Source organism: Nicotiana sylvestris, chromosome 5, assembly GCF_000393655.2.
Source record: "Nicotiana sylvestris chromosome 5, ASM39365v2, whole genome shotgun sequence".
NCBI classification, from domain to species: Eukaryota; Viridiplantae; Streptophyta; class Magnoliopsida; order Solanales; family Solanaceae; genus Nicotiana; species Nicotiana sylvestris.
The window spans coordinates 45,078,328-45,105,902 of NC_091061.1; the positions used below are offsets into that span (position 1 = coordinate 45,078,328).

At 38.4% G+C, this 27,575-nt stretch overlaps 1 long non-coding RNA gene across 3 annotated transcripts; it reads left to right on the forward strand.

Moving 5' to 3' along the window:
• Positions 1–1,560: 1,560 nt before the first annotated feature.
• LOC104221356 (uncharacterized) lies at positions 1,561–11,762 on the forward strand. Of its 3 annotated transcripts, XR_011407545.1 has the most exons (6): positions 1,561–1,625; positions 2,595–3,594; positions 4,590–4,659; positions 5,534–5,627; positions 6,119–7,731; positions 11,593–11,762. It is a non-coding gene; the product is annotated as an uncharacterized lncRNA (long non-coding RNA). The 3 variants fall into 3 exon arrangements; XR_709702.2 differs by lacking the exon at positions 4,590–4,659; XR_011407544.1 differs by lacking the exons at positions 6,119–7,731; positions 11,593–11,762 and having other exon boundaries at positions 2,595–4,659; positions 5,534–5,795.
• The last annotated feature ends 15,813 nt before the right edge of the window (positions 11,763–27,575 follow it).

Here is a 27,575-nt window from a genome sequence, read left to right on the forward strand (position 1 = left end):
CAAAACTGTGAAACAAAAAAGTTACCTCATACAACTAGTGTCAATTGTATGAAACACAAAATAAAATTTTCCCCGAGAATGTCATCATATTCAAACTCTCTTGGACCAGGGACAAAATTAATTGATTTTTACAAATAAAGTGACATTCCTGTAATTATCATATTCATTTCCATTTTGTCGACATGGTAAAAATAATAATAATAATAATACTATAATTTTATTATTATTACTATTATTATCCATAATCTGATGATATTCATTTTAAAAGGTTATCATCGCCGAAGCCAGTCTACTTTCTTGTTCTCTAATGATAAAAATTCGTTTACTATGAACTTTCTCTTGCCACTATGTCTATTTTAAGCGGATCATTGCCATCTTTGATATGGCACACCCTCCATCCCACTTTGTCGAATAATATTTTCTTATTAATTCGTTTTAAAATGTATGATATATTTTTATATTTCCTTATCAGCTCTTTTGCTGTGAATCCAAAGGTCATCTTATGTTTTAGAATTTGATTCGGTGTTTCGAAACCTTTAAAATCTCATTTTTACCCTTTTCGATTTGCGTGCGTAGTCCGGACGTGTTTCCTGAAAGCTGATAAAAATAATAATTTGTGTCTTTAAAAGTTGATTTAGTTGACTTCGGTCAACGTTGTGAGTAAACGGATCCGGACTGTGTTTTGATAGTTCCGGTGGGTCCGTATCGAAATATGGGAGCTGGGATGTATGCCCGGAATCGAATTCCGAGGTCCCTAGCTCGAGATATGAATTTTTGATGAAAATTAAATGGTTTTAATAATTTGGTTAGTGTTTGATCTCGTTGGTATCAGACACGTATTTTGGTTCCGGAGCCCGGTACAGGTTCATTATGTTATTTAAAACTTGTCTGTGAAATTTGGTGAGAAACACAGTTGGTTTGACGTGATTCGGACGTCCAGTTGTGAAAATAGAGATTTTAAAGCTTTCTTGAAAATTTCATTCAATTTGGTTCTAAATTCGTAGTTCTAGGTGTTATTTTGGCGATTTGATTGCGCAAGCAAGTTCATACGAAGTTTTAGGACTTGTGTGCATGCTTGGTTAAGAGCCCCGAGGGTTCGGGTGAGTTTCGGATAGGTTTCGGGATGTTTAGAACTTAGAAAAATCTAATTTTTTTTTTTTGGCTTCGGCTGATATCTAGTGTGTCCTTCATCGCGTTTGCGGAGGTACTCTCTCGAATGCAAAAGGTAAAACGAAGGTGTAATAACCCGAATTTTAATATACTTAATAATTGTAAGATTGGAAATTACTTTTATTTATAGCTATTGGGTCATAATACTAAATTAGTAGAAGAGAGTGTATTATTTTATATATAAAATTTTGCATTAAGTAAGTGGCTGGTGGGCTAATTATACATTAGAATTTAGAAGTACGTAACTTTAGCCATTGGTCATTATTTAATTAAAAGTTTAACGGGTGGGCCAAGCCCACACTTTTAATGTCCTCACGTGACATGGTCCTAGAAAGAGTTAAATATAATAGGGTTTATATCTGATAAGAAGAAAATATTAACTGAGAGAGGAGATTTTTTCCGAGAAACTCACGGGAGGCGTAAGGAAGATAGCAACGCAAGACTTACAGCTTCAGGTATTGAGACTATTCCATTAGCATAAGCTTTGAATATATGTGGCTACGATGTTCTGATTGAGAAGGTTAATGATGTCTATATGAGTTACTGATAAGATAACAAATACTCCCTCTAGTTCACAATAAGTGACCAATTTGCTTTTTTATTTTGGTTCAAAATAAGTGTCCAGTTATGTAATCAAGAAAGAATTCAATTTGTTTTTACAAAATAACCCCTATGTACAAAATAACTCCTCACATTAAATGTTTAATTAGGGGTAGTTTAGTCATAGTATGTATTTTTGTATAGAATTTAATATTTTCTTAATGGACGTGCTAAAAGCAAATTGGTCACTTATTATGAACCGGAGGGAGTAGTAAATAATGATAAGATAATGAATAACTGAATTGTATAATTGTCACTTAGTGAACCCTTCGTAGAAGAAATTTGATTAGTCTAGTACATATATGCCTATTCATATTCTTACAGTGGTGGATTTAATTGAATTTGGAGAATTTAGTTATTATTTAACCTTATGAATAATTATGCCAATGATTGGAAGCATTATGATTAAGCAAGTAGTTATTTGGTTTTTAATTGGATGTAAATATATAACCAAATGAGAAATCGGCCAACATGTGCATCAGTTCTTAATATCAATATTAGTACTACTGTTTCCGTTTTGTTCTTATGTTTAGGCAAATTCTAACTTTTACTCCAGTTATTATCATTGGACTTCAAGTATTACTTTATAGGATTTGTAATTAGATATTAAGTTTAGAGTATTACTTATTAGGAATTGTAATTAAATATTGAGTTTAAATTGAGATATTGGAACATATTATGGCCTCAAGAGGGTACTTACTGCGTAGAATATTATGATTATGATTCAATTCTAAGTCTGAAAGTTCGGGATATTGAGGTTTGATCCCAACTAGTCAAATTGACATTGTTAATCAATATTTTTGCATGGATTGCGATCATTGGAGGCCGTTTGGGTAGTTTTCTAGACGTTTCAAGGTTGAGAAATTTGGCATTGGCGAGGTAAGTGAAACTTTAAGCTTTGATACTTGCTTTACTAAAACCCGTTTTGAAAGTGTGTTTTCTCTGCCTGGTCCATGTGTTGGGACAAGCGTGCGCTTGGCAGAGTCGGTGGACTTAGACTAGCCGCAAATATATTATTTTATGAAAAAAATAATAATATTTTTTTATAAGTTGTTTGATAGTGTGATATGGCTGTGCGCCATGAGGTTGAGTTTTATAGTTTGATACGACTGTGCGCCATGATATTGAGTTTGATACGAGCTGTGCGCCATGATATTGAGTTTGATACGGCTGTGCGCCATGATATTGAGTTTGATACGGCTGTGCGCCATGATGTTGAGTTTGATACGGCTGTGCGCCATGATGTTGAGTTTGATACGGCTGTGCGCCATGATGTTGGGGCATTGTGTATGCCGCCGCTATATATTTGGGGCATTGTGTATGCCGCCACTATATATTTGGAGCATTGTATATGCAACCGCTATATATTTGGGGCATTGTGTATGCTGCCGTGATTGATTTGGGGCATTGTGTATGCTGCCGCTATATATTTGGGGCATTGTGTATGCCGTTGTAATAGATTTGGGGCATCGTGTATCCTGACGTGGACTCGTTGGGTGTTTGGTTAATTTCCTACACTGCCGTTAATGACAAGTCCTTAGTGTAGATTGTGTTGAGATATATATAGTATTGTTGTTGAATAATTGTTTGGACCTTATAGAGTAATTATATGATAAAAGAATTTATGTGCATATTATTTGTGTGCTCGTTGTGTGTTTGTATTTTCTAACACTTGTTCCAGGGGTATTCAGAGTGGCGGGTCGATGATCTTACTGGGTTATATTTATGTATAACTCACTCCTTACCTTCATGTCCATGCAAATACTATTGGTGAAGACGGAGCTAGTAGCCGACGAGTTTGCTAGAGTTGATTCAGTTATTGAGGTGAGCCGCCGCATTGTTCGTGGAGGCTGCCCAAAGAGTCTTTATCATTTATTCATATGGGGTCTTTTGTAATTCTCTTAGATGCTCCATGGTCTAGTGTGCGATTTGGGCTAGAGTTTAATCTTATATTTTGAGATATTAATTATTCGTAATAGTTATCAGATTATTTGGATACTCATTAATTAATCAAATGCTACAAATTAATGGCTAAGGTAAGAAAGTATGGTTCGTCTGGCAGGTGGTGTTAGCTGGGTGTCAGTCATGTCTATGGGGTAGTTTGGGACGTGACAGAAGGGCATGGTATTTTCTTCTTCGCGAACACGAAGGCTTGGTCGCAAACCCGGAGCATTGGGGGCATTACCCTTCGCGAATGCGTAGCGTAAGGGACCTAGGGGAGGGGACAACTGTTCTTCTACGTGAACGCGAGCACTGGCTCGCGAACGCGACGGCCAAGGGGGAGCAACCTTCACGAATGCGTAGGTCTTTGGGCGACTGCCTTTCGCAATTGCAGCAAGCCCTTCGCAAACGCGAAGAAGGCCTGGTGCCTGAGACTTAAAACAGACCAGAAACGGGATTTTCTCAAAATTTCATAACTCTTTCATTAGAGCTCGACCTATGAGCGATTTTGAAGGGGGAATTCAACATCAAATCATAGGTTTATACTCTTTAACTCATTTTCTTCTATTTCTAACATCACCTACTGAATTCCTAGCCCTAATTTTTGTTCATGGTAGAAAACTAGGGATTTAGGAAGAATTGAGGATTTTTGCAAATTGGGGATTTAGACCTCGATTTGAGGCCGAATTTCAAAACCAATTGTATATCTAGGCTCAGGGGTGAATAAGTAAATGAATTTTGGTCCGAAACTCGAGTTTTGACTAGTAGATCCGGGGTCGATTTTTGACTTTTGGGGGGAAAGTTTGAGAAATCTAAATTTATGCATTGTAGTTTATTCCTTTAGCAATAATTGATGTTATTGAGTTAATTGTGGTTAGATACGAGTGGTTCAGAGGTGGATACTAGAGGAAAAGCGGTAATTGAGCATTGAATGGTCCGCGGAGCAAGGTAAGTGTCGTGGTTAACGTTGGCTTGAGGGATTAGGTCTTATTTGCCTAATTGTTATGTGTTTGAATGTTGAGTACAACGTATAGGTGAGGTGACAAGTATCTATGCGTTGTTTTTTGAGTCATAGCATGCTAGTGAGTCTTATTAATAAAATTTTAGCTTTCTGTAATCATATTACCCATGCTTAGACTAGTTTATAGTTATGTTGATCGTTCTTATCATATGTACGGATTTGGTATTGATTGAGTATTGAGTCAAGTTCGAGGTTGATATTGTGGAACCAAATGTTGAAGTAAGACTTGTTGTTGTCATTTCTATCTCCCTATTATTATTGTTCCTTATTTTGGTGAGAGAGAGTGTTAATATACTAAGGGTGATGTCGTGCCATATGTTGTGAGTGCTAATGCACGACGGGTGATGTCGTGCCATGTTATGAGAGAGTTAATACACGAAGGGTGATGCCGTGCCATTCTTTTTTTATTTATATGGTGAGGTTGAGAGTAAAAGCATGAAGGGTGATGTTGTGCCGTTTCTATTGATTATCTGGTGAGGTTGAGAGTAAAAGCACGAAGGTTAATGCCGTGCATTTTCCATTACTGTGTTTACTTGTTTTTACTGGTTCAAGGTGTATTAGCTGCTCAAGTTTCTTTACTGTTGTGATTCTTTATCTTATAATCCCCTCAACATGTCCCCCCTCCCGATATTGCATGTCTACCTCTTAATTGCGGTTATTTTATACATACTTTGTTAAACTGCACAGGGTTATTATGTTTGTGTCCTGTCCTAACCTCGTCACTACTTCGGCGAGGTTAGGCTCGGCACTTACCAGTAGATGGGGTCGGTTGTACTGATACTACACTGCACTTCTGTGCAGATTTTAGTACTGGCCTGAGTTGACCTCGAGTTTAGCAGTTGGACTTGATCGACAAGAGACCAAAGTAGATCTGCTGGCGTCCGCAAACCCTGGAGTCTCTTTCTAGACTTGTCACTTTATTGTTTCTTTCTTCCAGAATAGTGTATTATCTTTTAGACTTTGTATGTAGTAAACCGTAGTAGCTCGTGAGTTGTGACTCTGGATCCTAAATGCTTCAGCTACTTTGGGTTTTATAATATTCTGCAAACTCTATTTAGCTTAATTAAATTCTATTATTAAAAATTTGCTGAAGTTGATTTTGTGAATACTCTAACGTTGGCTTGCCTAGCAAGTGAAATGTTAGGCGTCATCACGGTCCCAAAGATGAAAATTCCGGATTGTGACAAGTTGGTATCAGAGCACTAGGTTGCCTAGGTCTCACAATTCACAAGCAAACTTAGTAGAGTCTTGAGGATCAGTACGAAGACGTCTGTACTCATCTTCTAGAGGCTATGGAGTTAGGAACAGTTTCACTTCTATTCTTCTCTGTCATGCGATTTTATTCTATCATTGTTAATTAAACTCTTCTATTCTGTTCTCTCGCAGATGGGAAGAATACGCACCGCATCTTCAGTTGAGCAGCAACCAGAGCCCCCAGTGGGAGCTCCTACGAGGGGCTGAGGTCGAGGCTGAGGCCGTTCTAGAGGCCGAGGCAAGGGCAGGGCTCAACCCAGAGCTTGAGCAGTAGCACCAGTAGCAGAGCCTCAGGTGGAGTTTGATGATGAGGTTCTATCCTAGACTGTTCCTGCCGGACCAGCTCAGGTTCCAAAGGGGCTCATCGCCACCCCAGTACTTGAGGATGATTTGGTCCGTCTAGTGGGCCTTATGGAGAGTGTTGCTCATACCGACACATTTTCTGTGGAACCCTCCGTCTCTCGGGCTGGGGGAGGAGTCCAAACTACCGCTACTCACACTCCGGAGTAGATGGCTCCCCAGTTTCAGACTCCAGCAGCTCAGCCAGTTGGGGTAGTTTCGCCAGGTGTTGCAGTACAGACCGGTGACGGATCAACTATATCTTCTGAGGCTTGTAGAGATTGGATAGGTTTACCAAGCTTTTCCCAGTTCACTATGGTGGTATATCTTCAGAGGACCCCCATGACTATCTGGACAGTTGTTATGAGGTGTTACGATTATGGGGATAGTGGAGACCAATGAGATCGACTCTGCTGCATTTCATCTGTCGGGTTATGCCAAGAAACAACGGAGAGATTATATATTAGCCAGACCAGTTGGGTCGCCGACTCTTACTTGGGACGAGTTCTCTCAGCTATTTCGTGAGAAGTATCTTCCTATCACTCAGAGAGAGGACTACCGGAGGCAGTTCGAGCGTCTGCAGCAGGGTTCTATGATTGTCACTCAGTACGAGACTGGATTTGTGGATTTGGCCTGTCATGCTATTCTTCTGCTTCCAACCGAGAGAGAGAGAGAGGGTGAGGAGATTTATTGAGGGGCTTGCTTAGCCTATCAGATTGCAGATGGTTAATGAGACTGGGAGTGAGATTTCTTTTCAGGCAGCAGCCAATATTTCCAGGCAAGTCGAGATGGTTCTAGCTCAGGGGAGTGGTCAGGGATCTGACAAGAGACCTCTTCATTCTGGCTGATTCAGTGGTGCCTCGTCTGGAGGCAGGGGTACTTTTGGTAGAGGCCCTCCTCCCAGGCCGTTTCATTCAGCACTCCAGGCTTCTCACGATGCTTCAGGTGGTCGTGGCCCTCATATGCAGTATTCCGATCATCTAGCCTACAGTGCACCACCAGTTTTTATCAATGCACCTCCACTCTAGAGTTTTCAGGTTGGTTACTCAGGCCGCTAGGGTCAGTTTCAGGGTCATCATCCTCAACAGTCGAGATCTTGTTATACTTGTGGTGATCTGAGGCACATTGCTAGATTTTGCCCTCGAGCATCGAGTAGTTCTCAACATCAGGGTTCTCGTATCATGGTCCAGGCATGGGTGTTTCACCGCCTGCTCAGCTAGATAGAGGTAGGGGTCAGACAGCTAGAGGTGGAGGTCGAGACATTTGAGTTGGAGGCCAGGCCGCTAGAGGTGGAGGCCAACCAAACATGGCTCGTCCTCGAGATATAGTTCAGAGTGGGGCCCAACCCCAATGCTATACTTTTCTATCCAGGCCTGAGGCTGAGTCATCTGACGCGGTTATCACAGGTACGGTTTCTGTTTGCAGTAGGGATGCCTCAGTATTATTTGATTCGGGTTCTACTTATTTGTATGTGTCATCCTATTTTGCTTCATATTTGGTTGTGCCTCGTGATTCTTTGAGTGCTCCAAATTCAAATTCGAATATACGCCCAAGTCCAAAATCACCATACAAACCTATTGAAACCATCAAATCACCAATCTGAATGAGTTTACTAAAAAGTCAAACCTTGGTGAACTCTAGCAACTTAAGCTTAATGAGAGTGTCTTAAATCACTCTCAAACCTTTATGAAGCCAAATCAACCATCCCCGCAAGTCAGCAAACAACAAACAAACATATGGGAAGTATCAAATATGGGAAAAGGCTCAAATACACAAAATAATCAATCGGATTATTACAATTACAAAACCCTCGGGCTGCTCCATGTAAATCTCCTTATTTAAATCACCATGAAGAAAAGCAGTCTTGATATCCATCTGCTCAACCTATAAATCTGGATTCGCCGCCAAGCCTAGAACCACAAGAATAAAAGACATCTTTACAATATGGGAGAAAATTTTATCAAAGTTAACTCCTTTCTTCTAGCCAAAACGCTACTAGAAATCCGGTAAAACCCGATCAACTTCGGTCAGTAATGGCCAATAACCATCCAAAATGCATTTACATGTGGACGGTATTTTAAAGGTCGGAAAGCCATACCGACCAAAGTTGGTCAAAAATTACCGACCAACATTGGTCTGAAAGCCATACCGACCAAAGTTGGTCGAAAATTACCGACCAACATTGGTCGGTATGCTCTACACGACCATATGACAATTTAATAGGATTATCGACCAAAATTGGTCGGAATATTATTTTATTAATTTAATTTAACCGACCAAGCTTGGTCGGTGTATTAAATATATTAATTTTTATTACCGACCAAAGTTGGTTGGTATTGAAAAATATTTTTTTTAAAATTTAATTTAAGAAAACCGACCAACTTTGGTCGGTAAACTTGACTGGGTAGGCAGAAAACCGACCAAAGTTTGTCGGTAATGTTGAATTCTGGGAATTCATTGTACATAACCGACCAACATTGGTCGGTAAACTGCAATTTTTTTTTAATTAGTAACCGACCAAGGTTGGTCGGTTTTCTAGGTTTAATTTTGGCAGAAAATGCCTGTTTTAGTAGCTACACCACTTGCCAAATCAAAACAGCATACCAATACCCCCAGTTCAATTCTAACAACCACCAAATCACCACAAATCCAATCAAAAAACCCGACAACAACGACAACAACAACCAAGCATCCAATAAATACTTTAAAACTAACAAATTAAAGTTCAATTGAACATAACAATCCAAAACCAAGTTAAAATTAATTACAACAAGTTCAAAATTGTTCAATCTAATTCAAAACTGGTTCTATTAGTCTAGTTCAAAGTATATAAAAGTATTGGTCTGGGGATGTTTTCTACAACATCATCAGCACCGTCTGATGAACTTTCATCTACAAGACGGTATAGAGCACGGTCTTGTGGAGGACGGGAAGAACGATCACGGGGAGGACAGGAAGAACGATCACGGGGAGGACGGGAGGAATGATCATGAGGAGGACGGGAGGAACGATCACGTGGAGGTCGAGCTCTAGCGATGACTCACGAGACCGAGACAACGGAAAAACTCTAGTAGATAGGAGAGTTCTGATCTGAGCTTGCATACCAAGGAATTGAGCATCTCTAAGCCTTTCTCTTTCCTTGGCCGCTTCTAGCTCAAATGTAAGCTTTGTCACTGTCTCCCCCATAGCCGAGAGGCTCTCCCTATTAAGTTCCTTGCCTTGCGAGGAAGTCCCTATTCCTTGCATTCCACACCTATAGCGATGGAATTTTTTCGTAGGAAGCCCGTATACTGTCTTCCATTTTGGACCGCCAACAACTTCCAACCATATTTCGTTCAGCATCCTCGTCCGAAGGTTGGATTAGCTCGCCCGATTCACCAGATGGATGACTACAAATGAATTCCTCCATGTTACTTTGGTAGCGATCCTACATTATTTTAAATTAAATTAGTATTTAAAAAATTTATAAAAGTAAATTATAACACTTAATTTGAGTGAGGAGTTATGAAAATTTGGAGAAGAGATGTAAGAGAAATGGGGGGAATCAGCTTAAATTTCAGATCTAATTTCATAATTACCAACCAAAGTTGGTCGGTATATATTAAGTGTTGACCGTTTGATTAAAAACCGACCAACTTTGGTCGGTTATTTAAAAAAACTAATTTTTTTTGTGTTTTTATTTCTTAAAATATTATAAACTATAAAAAAATTATTATAAACTATAAGCATTTATTTTATTTATAATAATTATAAACTATAAGCATAATCTTTATAAATAATTATATTGACTAGTTACTTTTAATAAATTATAATAACATCTATCTAAGTAAACTTTCTAAGTTATAATTAAGTATATGAGTAATTTCACACACACACACATACACTATGTTGTAATTGATGATTAATCGCATACATTACTACGTACGAAAAATTTTCAACTGATAAACCGATATTATTCTATTTTAAATATATTTAGTCGTTAATTTGACCTATTAACTCGTTTACTTAATGCTAATAACTTCTTTCGTTTCTTTTATTTGTGTGTGTGTGTATATATATATAACATGTCAAAGATGTTTAGTATTAATTCTTCTATTTTTCATTCGTTCATCACTAATAATGCATGATAGATTAATCGATATAGGCCGAGACATTTTGTTTTTAATATTAATCGATATAGGTCAAAACATTTTGTTTTTAATATTCATCGATGCATCTAAGTAAGTTATAACTAGATGAATCAATTTATAAATAGATATATTTGATGATAAATTATATATACTAATTAGATTATTGCTTCTTCACAAGTCTATCCCTAAAAGAACTAGACCCTATGGTCCTAGCGCTTCGTGTTATTATATATATACGGATATACCTATATATATATATATATATATATATATATATACACACACACACGCGCGCGCGCGCGATTCACTGTACTACTTTAACTACATATATAGCATGTTATAGTATATGTTAATATATTCATCATTTGTATTACAAAAAAAAGGTTAACGGATTACATTTATATTATTTAGATAGTAAATATAAAAGTGATTCAAAAGTTTTACCAATGTTGACCTAATAACCGACCAACTTAGGTCAGTTATTTTCCAGAAAATAAAATATATCGACTAAAGTTGGTCGGTAAATGCTTCCCCCGCATTAAATTCTTTAAATTTTATAAAACCTTTTAAATAATAATATAATTAGTAAAATTTAAAAAATTAGGTCCATATTACCGACCAAAGTTGGTCGGTAATCAAAAAGTTTCTTTGACTAAGCAAGTCTGACCAGCTCAGTCAACTTTTTGACCAATTTACCAACCAACTTTGGTCGGTATGTAATTTAAAAAAAAATATAAAATATTTTTTTTGTAGTTTCCGTCCATGTTGGATGGTTTTTGGTCGCTTTTTTTGACCGACCAATGTTGGTCGGTACAACTTGGTCGGTTTTTAGCGGATTTCTATTATTGAAACCTTTAACAACTAATATCTCCTTGTACCTACGTGTAGAGGTATGTTGATCTTACTTTTCTCTAAAAATTTATTTGTTTGATAAAGCTCTCTTACCTTACGGCAGTTTCACTGACTCATATGTGACATTCTCATGGAACGACTTCATATTATCTTTTGTGGCTTCTACATACCGATCTTTGTGAGTATCTTGCATGACTTCGTCATAACTCTCAGGTTCTTCCATATTAGTCAAAAGTACATACTCATGAGGAGGATAACACATGAATTTTTTCTTCTCTTTTGTAGGTATTCTAAGAGAGGTTTCAGGAGCATTCGAAGTAGTTACTTGAACAGGAATTGGTTGTTGATTAACTAAAACTTCATTAATTGGAGCATCCATAATATCTGCAGCTTAATAATAATTTTGATCTTGATCACTCTATTCATTATTGTCTTTGGTTTCTTTATGTACAATAGGTGCCTTGGTAATAGAAACTGATCAATATCAACTAAGCTCTCTTTACTTTGGGAATATATCTTCTTGGCTTTATTAATATATTCAATAGTCTGATCTTCAAAGAATAATGTATCACGAGTCTAATGAGTTTATTACTAACTAGATCATAAAAACGATACCCAAAATCATCTTGCCCATAACCAATAAAGATGCACTGCTTAATTTTGACATCTAGCTTCTATTTCTCATCTTTAGGAACATGCACACAAGCTTTATACCCAAAAACTTTCAAGTGATCATAAGAAACATCTTTGGCAAACCAACTCTATCTGGGACATCACCATACCAAATGTAGGAGACAAATTGATAATATAAGTGATAGTGTTAAGTTCTTCCACAAAAAACTTATTTGGAATTGTAGTCTCTGAAAGCAAGCATCTAACTCTCTCAACGAGAATTCTATTCATTTTCTCTGCCAAACCATTCAATTGAGGCTTCTTAGGTGGAGTTTTCTGGTGACGAATTCCTTGTTCTCTGCAACAGTTATCAAACGGACCACAATATTCACCACCATTATAAGTGTAAATACATTTGAATTTCCTCCCAATCTACTTCTTGATTAAGGCCTGAAATTCCTTAAATACGCTAAGTGCTTTATCTTTAGATTTTAAAGGGTATACCTAGAGCTTACGAGAATGATCATCAATGAAGGTCACAAAGTAAAGTGCACCACCTTTTGACTTAACTTTAAAAGGACCACATAAATAAGAATGTACTAGCTCTAATAGTTCAGGCTTTATGAAATGAAACCTTTTTCTGTTTGCCAGCTAAACGATGGACACACCTTTTCAGCTTTATTTGTTTCATTCCAGAGAGCAAACTTTTCTTAGTTTCTTAGCCAAACAATGTAATCCCCCTCTCTCTCATATGACCTAGTCTTTTGTGCCACAATTCTGATAAATGTTACTTTCTACCAGATTTATGGAGTCATTAAGAATAGAACATGTACCGGTCATGACATGGAATCCCAACCTCGGGGCTGTGATGGCGCCTAACATTCCACTTACTAGGCAAGCCAGCGTTAGCTAATTACTTAACTTGTTTTAACAATTTAAATCAAAATATTAATAATAAAAAACTATAATAGTCTGAAATAGATATGATAAATACCATGTAGAGTAGTCTAAACATATTCCAAAAATATGGAGTCACGAATACATGAAAATTCTAGAATTCTACAGATAAAGTCTGAACGAAAGACAACTGTTTGAAATAAGAAAAAAAAATAAAGATAGGATAGAAGGGGACTTCAGGGACTGCAAACACCAACAACTCTACCTCAAGTCCCCAAAAGCAGTTGAACCCGAGTAGTCTCCGCTACGCGCCACTGGGACCAACAACAGTATCTGCACAAGAAGTGTAGAAGTGTAGTATAAGTACAACTGACCCCATGTACTCTGTAAGTGTCGAGTCTAACCTCGACGAAGTAGTAATGAGGTTATGGAAAGTCATTCACAAATAACCTGTATGAAATAATAATTAAAAAATAGAATAAAAATAAAATAGTAAACTCAAATAAACGGACCCGAAAGTCAACTACTAGATGGCCCCAGAATAACATAATCTCACATCCCACATCACAATACCGAGATTAACTCTACAGCCACAAACAACTACAACACATCAAATCCGTTACAGCATGAAACCCGATCCCATGTTTCAGCACAATATCTTTTACAGTGTACGTCAGATTTCCAATATCAACATCATATCATTTCTTGTTCTGTTGCGGCGTGCAACCCAATCCCCCAATATCAATACCGTTGCAGCGCGCAACCCGATCCCCCAATATCAATTTAACAACATAAATAACTCAACACCAATATTTCCATAATATCAATACAAAAAGAAATGAAACATGTAAAACAATAAGAAACTACCAAAACAAACGAAGAATAACCAACAATTCGAAATCCCAAACCTTAGCAAAACAATAATACCAAAATAGCTAAATGACTCACATAAATGAAATAACATAATAAAATACTTCAAGTAATATAAGAACGGTAAAAGAAAGTAGAACATGATTCAAGGAAAATATACAATTTATACAATTAGAAGTATGTAGCAGGTAAACAGATATTGGGTGAGAAATATACAAATCGAAACAAGTAACAATAAAACAACAATGACAGGTAAGAACATGTAGCAACTAAAACATGTAACAAGATATAACATAGAATAAAGAAGATATGGAAGTAAATAACTCAATCCCGCATGTTTTAACCCTACGACGATGCATATACACTCATCACCTCGCATATACGCCGTCTCTCCACATAATTCACATAACAAGTAGACCAACAAGTCCTAATTCCCTCAAGTCAAAGTCAGGCACAACAATTACCTCTTCCACAATCAAAGCAACACTCAACTACGACCTTTCCTTTAGAATTAGCCTCAAAACCAGTCAAATCTAGCCAAATATGATTCAAATAATTCAAAAAAAGCTTTAGAAATTACCCATGAGTGAAAAAGATTCAATCTTTAATGAATTTGGAAAAAGTCAACAAAAGTCAACCCTGTGCCCGTTTGTTCAAAACTCGAGATTCAGATCAAAACCCGATTACCATTCACCTCCCGAGTCCAGTTAAGTGATTTGTTTAGAAAAACATCCTCAAGTTGAGGTCTAAATCTCAATTGTTTAAAATCCCTAAATTCTACCATGGAATTAATAGATTAAAGGTTAAAAATCAATGGGTGATTTTGGAAATACATCAAAACTAGTTAAAAATCACTAACCAATGAAGTGAGGATGAAATTCTCTTCAAAATTTCCTTTAGGCCGAGCTCTAGCTTTCAAAAATGGTGAAAATTGTCAAATCCCCAACTTTCAGCGCTTTAAATATCTGGGCGTCAGGTGTTCTTCGCGTTTGCGAAGAGCACTGGCCCGGTTCGCAAGGTCCTCTTCGTGTTTGTGAAGGCTAAATTCCCTGCATGCCTTTGCGTTCGTGAACCCTGGTCCGCGTTCGCGAAGAGAAACCACCCGCCTTCCCCCGAGATCACCCTAAGGCATCACGTTCGCGAGATGCCTGTCGCATTCGCGAAGGGTAAGACCTTCATTGAATCCTGTTCTCGACCGACCCTCGCATTCCCAAAGAACAACCAGCCCCAGCCCAAGTTTCCCCTTCACAATCACGAGAGAGCTTCGCGATCGCGATCGCGAAGCACAATGCACCAGACACCAGAAACAACTGTTTTACAAGTTTAAAATGGTCCGAAGCCTATTCGAAACTCACCCGAGCCCTCGGGGCTCCAAACCAAACATCTACATAAGTTTAAAAACATCATATGAACTCACTAGCGCGATCAAAACAACAAAATAATATCCAGAACCACGAATCAGGCATCAAAACACATGAGATTCAAAAGAAAACTCACCCGAGCCTCACCCGAGCCCCTCGGGCTCCAAACCAAACATGCACACAAGTATAATAACATCATACGAACTTGCTCGCACGATCAAAATACCAAAATAACACCTAGAACTACGGACTGGTCATCAAAATGAATGATATTTTCAAAGAAACTCAAGAACATGCAAATTTACAATCGGACGTCCGAATCACGTCAAATCAACTCTGTTTTGCACCAATTTTTGCAGACAAGTCATAAATAGTGAAATGAACCTATACCAAGTTCCAGAAACGAAATTCGAACCCGGTAGAAACAAAGTTAACCTACGGTCAAACTTAGGATTTATTTAAGCCATCAAATTACTAGTTTTCAACAAATCACTTTAAATCAAGTTAGGGACTTCCAAATTCGATTTCGGGAATAAGGCCAAGTCCTAAATCATGATACGGACCCACAAGGACAAACAAAATACTAATCTGAGTTGGTATCCACAAAATATTGACCGTAGTTAACTAAAATGAGATTTACGACAAATTTTCACCTCAATAATTTTTGAAAAAAAGACACGGACTGCATACGCAAATCGAGGAAGGCTAAATGGAGTTATTCAAGGTCTCAAAACACAAAAATGAAGGTTAAAACCCAAAGTGACTTATTTTGGTATCCATAAAATATTGACCGTAGTCAACTAAAATGAGTTTTATGACAAGTTTTCACCTAAATAATTTTCGAAAAAAAGACACGGACTGCGTACGCAAATCGAAGAAGGCTAAATGGAGCTATTCGATGTCTCAGAATACAGAAATGAAGGTTAAAACCCAAACTGACTTATTAGGTCATCATATTCTCCACCTCTAAAACAAATCTTAGTCTTCGAATGGACATAGAAAGGTATCTGAACTGGTAAAAAGTTGTGGATATCTACTCTTCATGTCCAACTCGGACTCCTCTATGGCTGCCTCGATCGACTGACCTTTCCACTACACTCAAACTGAAGGATAAATCTTAGACCTCAACTTCCAGACTTGCCGGGCTAGAATGGCCACCGGCTCCTCCTCATAAGTCAAATCCATGTCTAATTGGACTGAGTCGAAAGTTAACACATAGGACGGATCACCGTGATACTTCCAGAACATGGACACATGGAACACCGGATGGACTGCTAATAAACTAGGTGGCAATGCTAGTCTATTGGCCACCTCACCCACTCTCTCAAGAATCTCAATGGATCCGATATACCTAGGGCTCAACTTGCCATTCTTTCCAAATGTCATCACACCCTTCATGGGTAAGATCGGAGCAGAACCCTCTCTCCAACCATGAAAGCAAGATCTCGAACTCTACGATAAGCATAACTCTTTTGCCTAGACTGAGCTATGCGAAGTCGATTTTGAATCATCTTGACCTTTTTTAAGGCATCCTGAACTAAATCGGTACCTAACAACCGAGCCTCTCCCGACTCGAACCAACCAACTGGCGAACAGCACCACCTCCCGTACAATGCCTCATAGGGAGGCATCTGAATACTCGACTGGTAGTTGTTGTTATAGGCAAAATCTGCAAGTGGCAAGAACTGATCCCAAGAACCCAAGAAATCCATAACGCAAGCGCGAACCATATCCTCCAATATCTGAATAGTGCGCTCGAACTATTCGTCCATCTGGGGGGTGAAATGTTATACTCAACATAACCTGTGCGCCTAACTCTTCCTATACGGCCCTTCAGAAGTGCGAGATGAACTACGTACCTTGATCAGAAATGATGGACATGGGCAAACTGTGAAGACGGACGATCTCACGGATGTAGATCTTAACTAACCGCTCTGAAAAATAGGTAACTGCCACTAGAATGAAATGTGCCGACTTGGTCAACCTGTCTATGATGACCCATACCGCGTCGAACTTCTTCTGAGTCTGTGGGAGCCCAACAACAAAATCCAAAGTAATATGCTTCCATTTCTACTCAGGAATCTCTAGCCTCTAAAGCAAACCACCAACCTCTGATGCTCATACTTTACATGCTAACAATTCAGACACCGAGCCACATATATAACTATATCTTTCTTCATTATTCTCCACCAATAATGCTACCGCAAATACTGGTACATCTTGGCGGCACCCGAATGAATGGAATACCGAGAATTGTGGGCCTCATCAAGAATCAACTCACGAAGCCCATCCACACTGGGCACACAAATATGACCATGTATCCGCAAAACCCCATCATCTCCAATAGTAACCTACTTGGCACCACCGTGCCATACCATGTCCTAAGGACAAGCAAATAGAGGTCATCATACTGATGTTTTCTAATGCGCTCATACAAAGAACACTGAGAGACTGTGCAAGCTAGGACACGGTTGGGCTCCGAAACATCTAACCTCACGAACTGATTGGCCAAAGCCTGAACATCTGATGCTAGATGTAGACATGTGATTTTTGACCCTCCCCAATATTTTTTATATTTTAGCATGTAAATATTTAATTTAGGCATAATATAGCTATTTCAGCTATTTTTAACTTCTTTACTTTATTTTCGTCATAAAAATGGAAAATTACAAAAAAATATATTTTTAGCTTACGTATTTTTCATAAATTTAAATAAATATATACAAAAATAGTACTTATTTTTATCTTTATATAATTTTGAAAATAAAAAATATATAATAGTTTCATGTTAGCCTTTGGCATGGGGTAGTATTTTTATCTTACTTTAAAATGAGTCAATTAAGGGTGTTGGATCATAATTTTAAGAGTTTTAGAACCCAATTCTTGGCCCAATTCGGATTAGTCCATTAAGCCTAGGGACCCTTCTAGACTCTTCTTTGGAATAAAAAAATAAATAAAGAAGACCCTAAGGACTTAACACAAAAGACCTAGGGACTAATGGGCAAAATACACAAAGATACACCTAAACCTAGACTCTACCTATAAATGAGTGCTTAAAAAAAAGAAAAAAGGCTGAACGAAAAAGCTGAAAAGCTGCGCAAGGAACGACCCCTCCCCCCCGGATCGTCTTCTCCGACCCCCCCTTGCCTGTTCATTTTTCTTCAGCGGTTTGAATAGAAAACGACCCCGACTCCATCTTCTCCAAACGACCCCCCTTGAGTCTTCTTCTTCAGTAGCATAAGCCCAAAACAATAACTCCTCGCTGGAAAACCAGAAACCCACTGCCCTAGCCAGGAGTTTTGTGCGTTACCACTGCTTTGCCATATTTTCCGATGAGTTTTGAGTTCGTCGAGGTCCCTCTGAAGATCGTCTTCTTTGCAGCCCCTGAAACCAATAACACCCAACAACGAAAAAGGCAAACAACGCTGACCACGGTTGCTTGAAACTCATCGGAAAAACGATCCTCAACAGCTCGTCGGATTTACGAGCTCCAGATGCAGCCTCTGAAACCAACGACACACAACAACCAACTCCTCCATAGCTGCGAAGCTCCATCACCAACTCAAACAAGAAAACAACCACGACACATGTACACGCTAAAAATAGTGAGGAGTTCACAAGCTCGTTTAACACTTTTTCGGCGAGTCTCGAATTTTTCTGGTCGAGTTTCGATGACTATTCTGCTAGTTCCTTGTCGAGGTTGAATCCATCTTGGAGTTCGTTTGCGAGATCCGGACAGTTCCATATATTGAAGTGTCGGGTTCGTTGAGGTCCCTGGTGCAATATTTCCATTTAGTCGTTGAGTCGGAGATTCGAGTTTGCCGCTGAGGTCGTCATCGAGTTTTCCGGTCAGTAAAGGTCCTGCTAGAATCGCCGACGTATGTTCCGGTCGGGCGCTGGTCAGTTGTTGGCTTTCCATTCAAGGTCCGTTGGGATCCTTCTCACTATTTTAGATTCCTCTGTACTAGAAGACTTCAGTTTTTAATTAAAAGGTCAGTTCCTTCCTTCACGGCATTACTCCATTTTCGAATAGTTTTGATGGACTTTGCTGGTGCACCGCTGCTCCATTTTCATTGATGCTTGTTTTAGAATAACGCATATCATTAGTAGTGTATGCCTTAACTGCTGATGTTTGGTTGTTTCTGTGAATTAACTTTTGTTGTGTGGAACCAGGATAAGTATACGCCTTAACAATAATTTGAGACGTAGGTTTAATGTTTAAAACACATAAGAGCGATAAATAGACTATGAGAGATAACGACGAGACTGTTCTGTTTAGATTAAATCACATTAGTTTGGATTTGTGTCATAGTTTAATTACATATTGGTCTAATAGGTAGAAATGACCATTTCTGATAAATTGATAGCATAAAAAAAATAAGTGCGTAGTTGCTTTAGGCGCGCTATTTAATAATTTACTTTCCTAAACTCGGGTGCGCATTTATGTGACCCAAATCCAAATCTCAACAATGTTATATGAAATGTGTTGCGAACTACGGGTGCATTTATGTGACGTGGTTCGAGACATATTTTAAATGACGTTGCAATCTTCCTAAAAATGAATAAAAGCGGCTAATAAGTTAAAATGGCACCATATGATAAAACATGTATTAAAATCATATAATAGGCCAAATATAACAGTTGAGCGACCTCACTAGAACCACGGAACTCGGGAGTGCCTAACACCTTCTCCCGGGTTAACAGAATTCTTTACCCGGATTTCTGGTTCGCGGACTGTGATACAGGTCATTCTTTCCTCGATTCGGGATTTGAACTGGTGACTTGGGACACCATTAATTATCCCAAGTGGCAACTCTGAATTTTTAATAAAATGATCCCGTTTCGATTGTCACTTTAAGTTGGAAAAAACTCCTTTATACACCCTTCCGGGGGTGTAGTGAAAAAGGAGGTGTGACAGCTCTGGCGACTCTGTTGGGGACAAGAACCCAGAACTTCTGGTTCAGGGTTCAGGGTTCAGAATTCGAGCTTAGATGAATTGTTATATTTGACTTTATCTATTATCTGATTTTATTACATAGTTGGGCCTAATGTGCTAAATGTTGCTTTTACCACTTTGATATTATCTGAACTGTATATAAACTGTTACGAAACCCTTATCTTCTCATCTTCGGGGATGTGCTCGCTGGTCGAGACTCCCTATCCTGTTAGTGTCATACCTTGAAATAAGAAAGAGGCTCGGACAAGTTACTAAGCCGGATGGCTTTTTGGTTCCCGGTACGTAGCCCCCTCCTCGGCTCGAGTTGTCTGCTGGGTACACAGTCTAGAACATATACCCAGGTTTTGAACCTAGAATAACTTAGCCTCATGCCGGATCCCTAGTAGGAACGCTTTTTCGCATCATGTGCACTTGACTTAGGGGACTCAACACAGGGGTTGGGTCCGTCTAGGACAGGTATACCCCAAAAATAAAAGACCATCCTGATGCATCTTATGTGCTACATGTTGCATTTATTCAAGGGTAAAAGGGTCATTTGGCAGACCAATGATAGCTGAGGGTAAATGAAGAAATGAAAAAAAAAAACAATGAAACAAGAAAGAAGAAAGAGAAAAAGAAGAAAAAAGAGAGGGTGAAGTGTGAAGATAAAGCGAGTGGGGCCTAATTATGTTTTCTGTTACATTTTGTTAAGAGTAAAAAAGAGAGCTTGAATAATTCAAAAGATTTTTGTACTTTTTCATCATTTTCCAAAAATCAAAAAAGGTGAAAAAGAAAATAAAAAAAGAGTTTACATGTTTCATCATTTTTCAAAAAAAAGAGAAAGAAAAAAAATATATTTTCTCTAAATTAGTTGTTATTTTTATTTCTCGCCCGTATCCTATCTGCCCGAACTACGCATACCTGATTCTCGTATTTTGGGAAGTGATACGTAGGTAACCCACATAGGGTCCGGTCTTCCTATTAAATCTTAGGTTCTTGGCTTTGCGGAGTCATAGCCAAAATTTGCACTTCTAACCACCTTTTGGCCAAATAAGCCATTTTGCAAAATAGCCTCAATCATGTCTTGCATGTGTCTTAGGGAATGTTATTGTCTCACATAGTGCTAGTTTAAATTTTCTCATACAGGTGTGGATCTACTTACTAGAGTTTGAGCATGACAGATACCCCAGGATCACTGCATTCAGAAGCTGCTCGAGGAGCCATTTTATGTTTTGAGTCAATTGTTTTTGTTTTATTTTCTAGTCAAGTATAGTAGTATTTAATCTTTTAGGTGATGTTAGAGTTTGTAATAGTCAGGTTAAGTTTTCCGAGTCTTTTGTTATTGTATTTCTTATTTTGTATGTGGAAATGTGTTACAAGTCGAAAATCCAGAAAAAAAGAAGAAATTTTGCGTTTTTGTTATAAGAAATAAAAAAAGTTCTCCTTTGAGATTGTTTTTCCTTGAGGCACTAGGACTTAAAATGAATTGTTTTTATATTTCCTCTACTATATTAGGACCAAAATTCAAAAAAAAGAGAATTTTCTTTTAGTACTTCTTTAAAATTCTTCTGTAAGGTATTAATTCCAAAATCCAAAAAGATTTTCTTTTGAGGTGTTTCTTGGGGAAATTATTGAAAAATGAAAAAAAATTATTATCTTTTTTTATTAGAACTTTAAGATATTGTACATAGAAAAAACATACTTTATCCTTTGTTTATCATTAGAAATTCTTCTTTAGACAATCAAAGTTGAAATCCAAAAATATTTTCTTTTATCTTTTTCATTGCTTGTTTCGAAACTTTGCATCAGAATATCAAATGAAAATTCTAAATGTTTTTCTGTGGTTCACTCTTTAGATTTTCTTCCTAAAAAAAGGAATCAAAAATATCTTTCTCTTCTAGAGTTTTTCCTTAATAGAGTATTTGTTTTAAAGAAAAGAAAAAAATCCGTTAAGCTTGAGTTTAAAATAGGTTATAGAACATTAAGTTTAGAAAATTCAAAAAAGATTTGCTTCATTTATTTCTCTTTTCTCAACAAAGTAGTCATTAAGGTAAAAAGAAAAGAAAAAGAAAAAGAAACAGAGAACGTTAGTTTGTTTCCTTTTTTCCTGATCTTCCCGAACTACGCAAAGATCTGATTCATGCGGCGTCATGATACGTAGGCAACCTACATAGGGTTCGATCGAATAATTTTTTTTATTTTTTAAAAGAAAAGAAAAAAAAGAAAAAAAAGAGAGAGAAAAAGATTGTGAAATTATGGGAGGTGAGAATTGAGAAGGAAGAAAAGAGCGACAATCAAAAAGGAAAGGGGAAAGAAAATGAGCGAGCTAAGAAGTGCGAGGAAAGAAAAGAAAAGAGAATATTCAAATGGATAGATTGGGATGATGCCAAGTGACCTTATGACCCTCGAAGTTATTCTAGAACCATTAATTGTTGCTAGGTGCATTGCACGCAATGTGATATTTCTGGTGTTAAATGCCCTAATGCTAACGGGATGACCCCATTTTGTTCCTTTTGATATCTTCATAGTAAAAAGGTGGTTGGTTTGTGGTCCTCGAAGTAGTAACTCCTCTCCACAACATAGTCAAAAGGCAATGGCAGACAACAACAAAACTGAGTTGGTTGATACAGGTGCCCAAAAGCAATTGGTTAAACAGGACAATGGGTTGGTTGAAGAGGTGAGGATGTTAAGACAACACATAGCGGACATGTATCAGGCCTGGATAACTGGGAAGGCACCATCCCCGCCACCACCTAGATTCCTAGATGTCGCCCTTACTCAAGCTCCGAACACAATGCCAGATGATCCTCCATACTCTCCAGATCTACCCGTTTATCACAGCTTTCCCAACCGTCTTAGTAGCTCTATCACTCATCTTCCAATTACCTTTCCCAAAAATTGCCCTCCGGTCTTATCCACCATCCCCAACAATGAACACCCACTCAAAGCTCATGATGCCCAATATTACCCCTCAGAGGTTGCCCACAAGGTTCCCAACTCATACAAGCAGGGTCCGCAGGATGGGCCTCATGTTGTAAATGAAAAGTTCACAGGAAGACAAGGGCGAGATGAGATACCCAGGAGGCTGAAAGGCATAGAACAATCCTTAAAGAACAAACAAGGAGGGGGAGACCAGGGTAGCATGGCTTACAAAGAACTGTTTGTGTCCCCTGACGTTCGCCTGCCCGCGGGATTCAAAGTGCCAAGATTTAACTTGTATGATGGGTGTGGAGATTTGGTAGCCCATTTGAGGGATTATTGCAGTGAAATGAGAAGTGTTGGCGAGAAAGATGATTTGTTGATGGCGTACTTCAGTGAGAGCCTGACTGGGGCAGCTTTGGAATGACATAATCGTCAAGATGTTGGTAAGTGGCCTATATTAGGTGACATGGCTCAAGATTTTGTTTGATACTTTCAATACAGATCGGGTGTTACCCCAGATCGCTCCTCCCTATGTAAAATGGAAAAGAAGCCGGAGGAAAGCTTTAGGGAGTTTGGGCTCAGATGGAGGGAGCAAGCTGCTCGAGTCAATACCCCGATTGGTGAAGAAGAAATGGTTGAGCTTTTCCTACAAGCCCAGGGGCCCACCTACTTCAGTCATTTGATCCCGGCCCTGGTGAAGCCTTTCAAAGATGTGTTAAAAATAGGAGAGCTAGTGGAAGAGGGAATCAAGTTAGGCAAAATCATGAGTTGTTCGAAAGACATTCAGAACACCCCAATAAGCTTGGGTGGAAGAGAGAGAAACAGAAAAGATGATCCAATGGGCTTTCCCGATCAATAGTTCCAGCCTCGACATCGTCCCCATGGATATCCTTATGCACCAGATGATCCTCTCCAATGCCACTTTTCTCCACAGAACTCCCAAAGTCGTACATCACTCTCCCAGTACCCAGCTCCACAAAAAGCCTATCTACCCCCACGAGCCTATCAAAAACCACCTGGATCAGGTTTCTGGCCCAGTCAAGCCTTTAAGAATGAGAGGTTACAAAAGAAGAAAATATTCACTCCATTGGGAGTGTCATATGCCAGTCTGTTCTAGAGGCTAAGGTAATTGGACATGTTGCCGACCCAGATAAAAATGCCAAACCCTCTTCCAAAGAAGTTTGATTTTTCTCAAAGGTGCGCCTATTGCTCAGATGCCCCGGGGCATGACATAGAGAAGTGTTGGAATATGAAGAATGCAATTCAGAAGCTTATTGATGCAGGCGATATTGTCGTGCAAAATCCAGATGTAGCAGACACTAGCCAAAGTCCATCGCTTGTGCATAATGAGACGCATATGGTGGGTATGGTTTATTTTGAAAAGGAATGTGAGAATTCTTCTGGGAGCCTCGGAGGTCCACGTGCTACTAAGCTTTCATCGCTATCAGAGGTTGATCCTAAGAACGAGCAGGCAAAGGGAACCCAAAGGCAATCCGTTAAGAACAATGTGATGGAGATGTATGAATGTCCTAGTATTGTTGATGCAGAAGTCAGAGGCTAAGATGTTGAGTTTGATGATTGGAAAGACGCTCTTTTCTTGGTTAGCCAGGGAGGAGTTTTTGATGGTTTATTTTGTTGTCATTTCTACTTTCCGGGTTATTTCAGGGTTGTAATCCGGATATTGTCTTGTGACTTAAACCTTTCTATCCTTTATTTTGCCTAGTTTGTTTAGTCATAGTAACCTGTTTAGCATTGTCTAGGTTTGTTCTAGGTTCGTAACCCCAGTTTAGTTTGTTTGTTTTGTTGTCCAAACCCTTTCACCATCTGTCTAATGCAATTTTCTATTTTCTGTGATTTCTAGTCAATTTTGTTTAGTTCTCTTTTCTTTTATAGTTCTTTTCCTGTTGACTCTAGTAACATGACATGCATGCGTAATTCTCAGCTTGGTCTTAAAAGGTTAGTTTAGTCATGAAGCTGAATGAAACAATTTTGAAGATGATAGGGACATTTGAGGGAAATAAGTAAAGGCATTTTGAGATCACTTCAAGCCCGAATTGTGTGAAACTAGGGGCAGATAGAACATAAAAATACATTATTGAAATGCATCATGCTGCATCGGGTGAAGATAACGACAAGTTTGCCCCAAATTTGTAGGGGGCCATTTGTGGTAGTGAGAGTGAGAGTGTTGTCCAATGGTGCTTTGTATGTAACAGATGTAGAAGGTGAATGTGTGGATATGGTCATCAAGTCTGGCGCAATCAAAAAATGTTACGAACGTTTTCCTTCGTTTGTTTAATTGTGTTGTTTGCATTTGGCATGTTTTGAAGATTAGAATGACGAAGACATTTTGTTCTGCTATCTAAACACCTTATCCTTCGTTACCCCTTTGAGCCTTGTTTATTTTCTTTCATACCCCTCTTTCGGAATCAGCAGCAAAGATCAGAAACACAAACGTGAAAGATAAGTAAAAGAAAAGGAGAAAAGAAAAGAACGAAAAGGGAGAGAAGAAAAATGAAAATCGGAAAAAAAAGGAAAAAAAAGAGAAAGAAAAGAATGAAAAGAAAAAAAGAGAGAAGAAAAACAACAAAAAGAGAAAAAGAAAGCAAAAAAAGAGAAAGAAAAGAAAGAGAAAAGAGAAAATCACAACAACAAAGTAATTTCTATGACATGAACTATGTTCGACCTGATTCCTTTTAAGGATACGTAGGCAGCCTCACGGTTCAGTCTCATCAAAATAAAAATCCAAAAGTCCCCAGGCAAGAAACTGGGGCAGAAGTTGTAGTTGTTGTAAGAAATCTGGTTCGAAAGTTGTAATTTTAAACCCATTTTTGATAGGTTTTGAGCCTTTGATACCCTTTCTTTCTAACCCCATCCAAAAGCCCACATTAAGATCCGAAGAAAGACCTTCCGATCAGTCTTTGAGATATTCCAAGTCGAGCAAATAGAGGTGATTCATATCAGGGGCAACACTGTGGTCCAAGAAGGAAAAATAATGAAAATGAGAGAGTCTTATGGGTGAACCTCACAGGCACCGTAAGGCGACGAGAGTTGAGAGAAATAAAAATGAGAGAGTCTTATTAGTGAAAACCTTCACGGGCACCTTGAGGCGACGGTAAGTTGAGAGAAAGAACAGAATGAGAGAGGCTTGATGGTGAAAACCCTTCGGGCACTACAAGTCGAATAAGGATTATGAATCAGATTGGATAATCGGAGCATTGAAGTCCAGTTTCACGGTTCAGGGGTATAACAAGAGTTGAACATCAGACTTGTTTGACAGATTAGGCCACTTAATCAACATGTGCATGTCATGGTTATTAGAGTTGGTAACCTCATCTGATAGGTTTCTACTTGGTAGTTTTCTTGTTAGGAATCATCTCTTTCCTTTGTCCTTTACTCTGTTCCTTTTGTCTTGTTTACTTCCTCTTCCTGAGTCTGTTGGTCAAAATAAGTGAGAAATGACTTCAAAATATGCCACCAGCTTTCCAATTGCACAAAACGGGATCTGGCCAGTACATCAAAATGGCATAAGTTAGGAAAGAACGACAAGCGCACTGAGCTGGTAACAATCAACATGCTTTGGGACCTTTGTGAAATACAAAGGTTTGGTACACATCAATTCAGGAACAATGCAACAGATGGAGGGTGCTAGGTAAACAGATCAAAGGTATTTCTGGTGAAACACGAGGGTTTGGTGCATATCAATTCATGAACAATGCAACAAGATGGAGGGGTTTGGTGAACGGATCAAAGGTATTTTCTGTGATAAGATTGACAAAAGGTGTTTAATCAGTGACAAGCGAGGTCCTCCGAGCAGAAATCAAAGTTATCGTGGCAAGTGAAGGAGCAACAGACCTCAAGGCAATGCCAGTGGGTTAAGTCAGGAAATAACAACATGCACATTGAGTGGACGGTAATTGACGTGCTTTGGGATTCATGTGAGACACAAAGGTTGGTAAATGTCAGTTCATGAGTAATGCAACAGATAGAGGGTATTGGGTCTGAACGAAGAAGAGTTATTTTCTATGATAAGGATAACAGAGAAAGTGATTAGCCAAGGAATAAGCAAAATCTTTGAGTGGAAATCGGTTATCATGAGAAGTGAAGGAGCAACCGCCCTCAAAGTGAAGGTTACAAACCAACCACCGCATTTTAAATTGACAAGATTTTTCTTTGATTTGACACAGGGGCAGAAAATTTTGTTTGTTTCGGAGAAACCCTCCGCAAGGAAAAGCAAGTACCAGACAAGTTTGACCGTAAACTCTCAGGACCTTCCTGGAAAATGTGGCCTAGTTTAAAATTCAAAACAATCATGAGTAGTATAATCTAGCATAAATGTACCACAAAGGAATATAAGTTGGTTTCGAAGTTTGCATATTTAAGATAGGATTCAATTAGAAGTTTTCAGGACCCTCTTGTAAAATGGGACCTAGTTTAAAAATTGAAACAATCATAAGTAGCATAAATGTATCCCAAGGAATATAAGTTGGATTCAAAGTTTGCATGTTTAAGATAGGATGTAGTTAGGAGTTTTCAAGACCCTCCTTGATAATGTGATGTAGCTTTAGTACTTTCTTAGATAACAATACTTAGCATAAGACGTACCTTTAGTAGATATAATTTAGCTTTAAAATTTTCATTTGACTTTTGAGTTTCAGGACCCTCCTGGATAA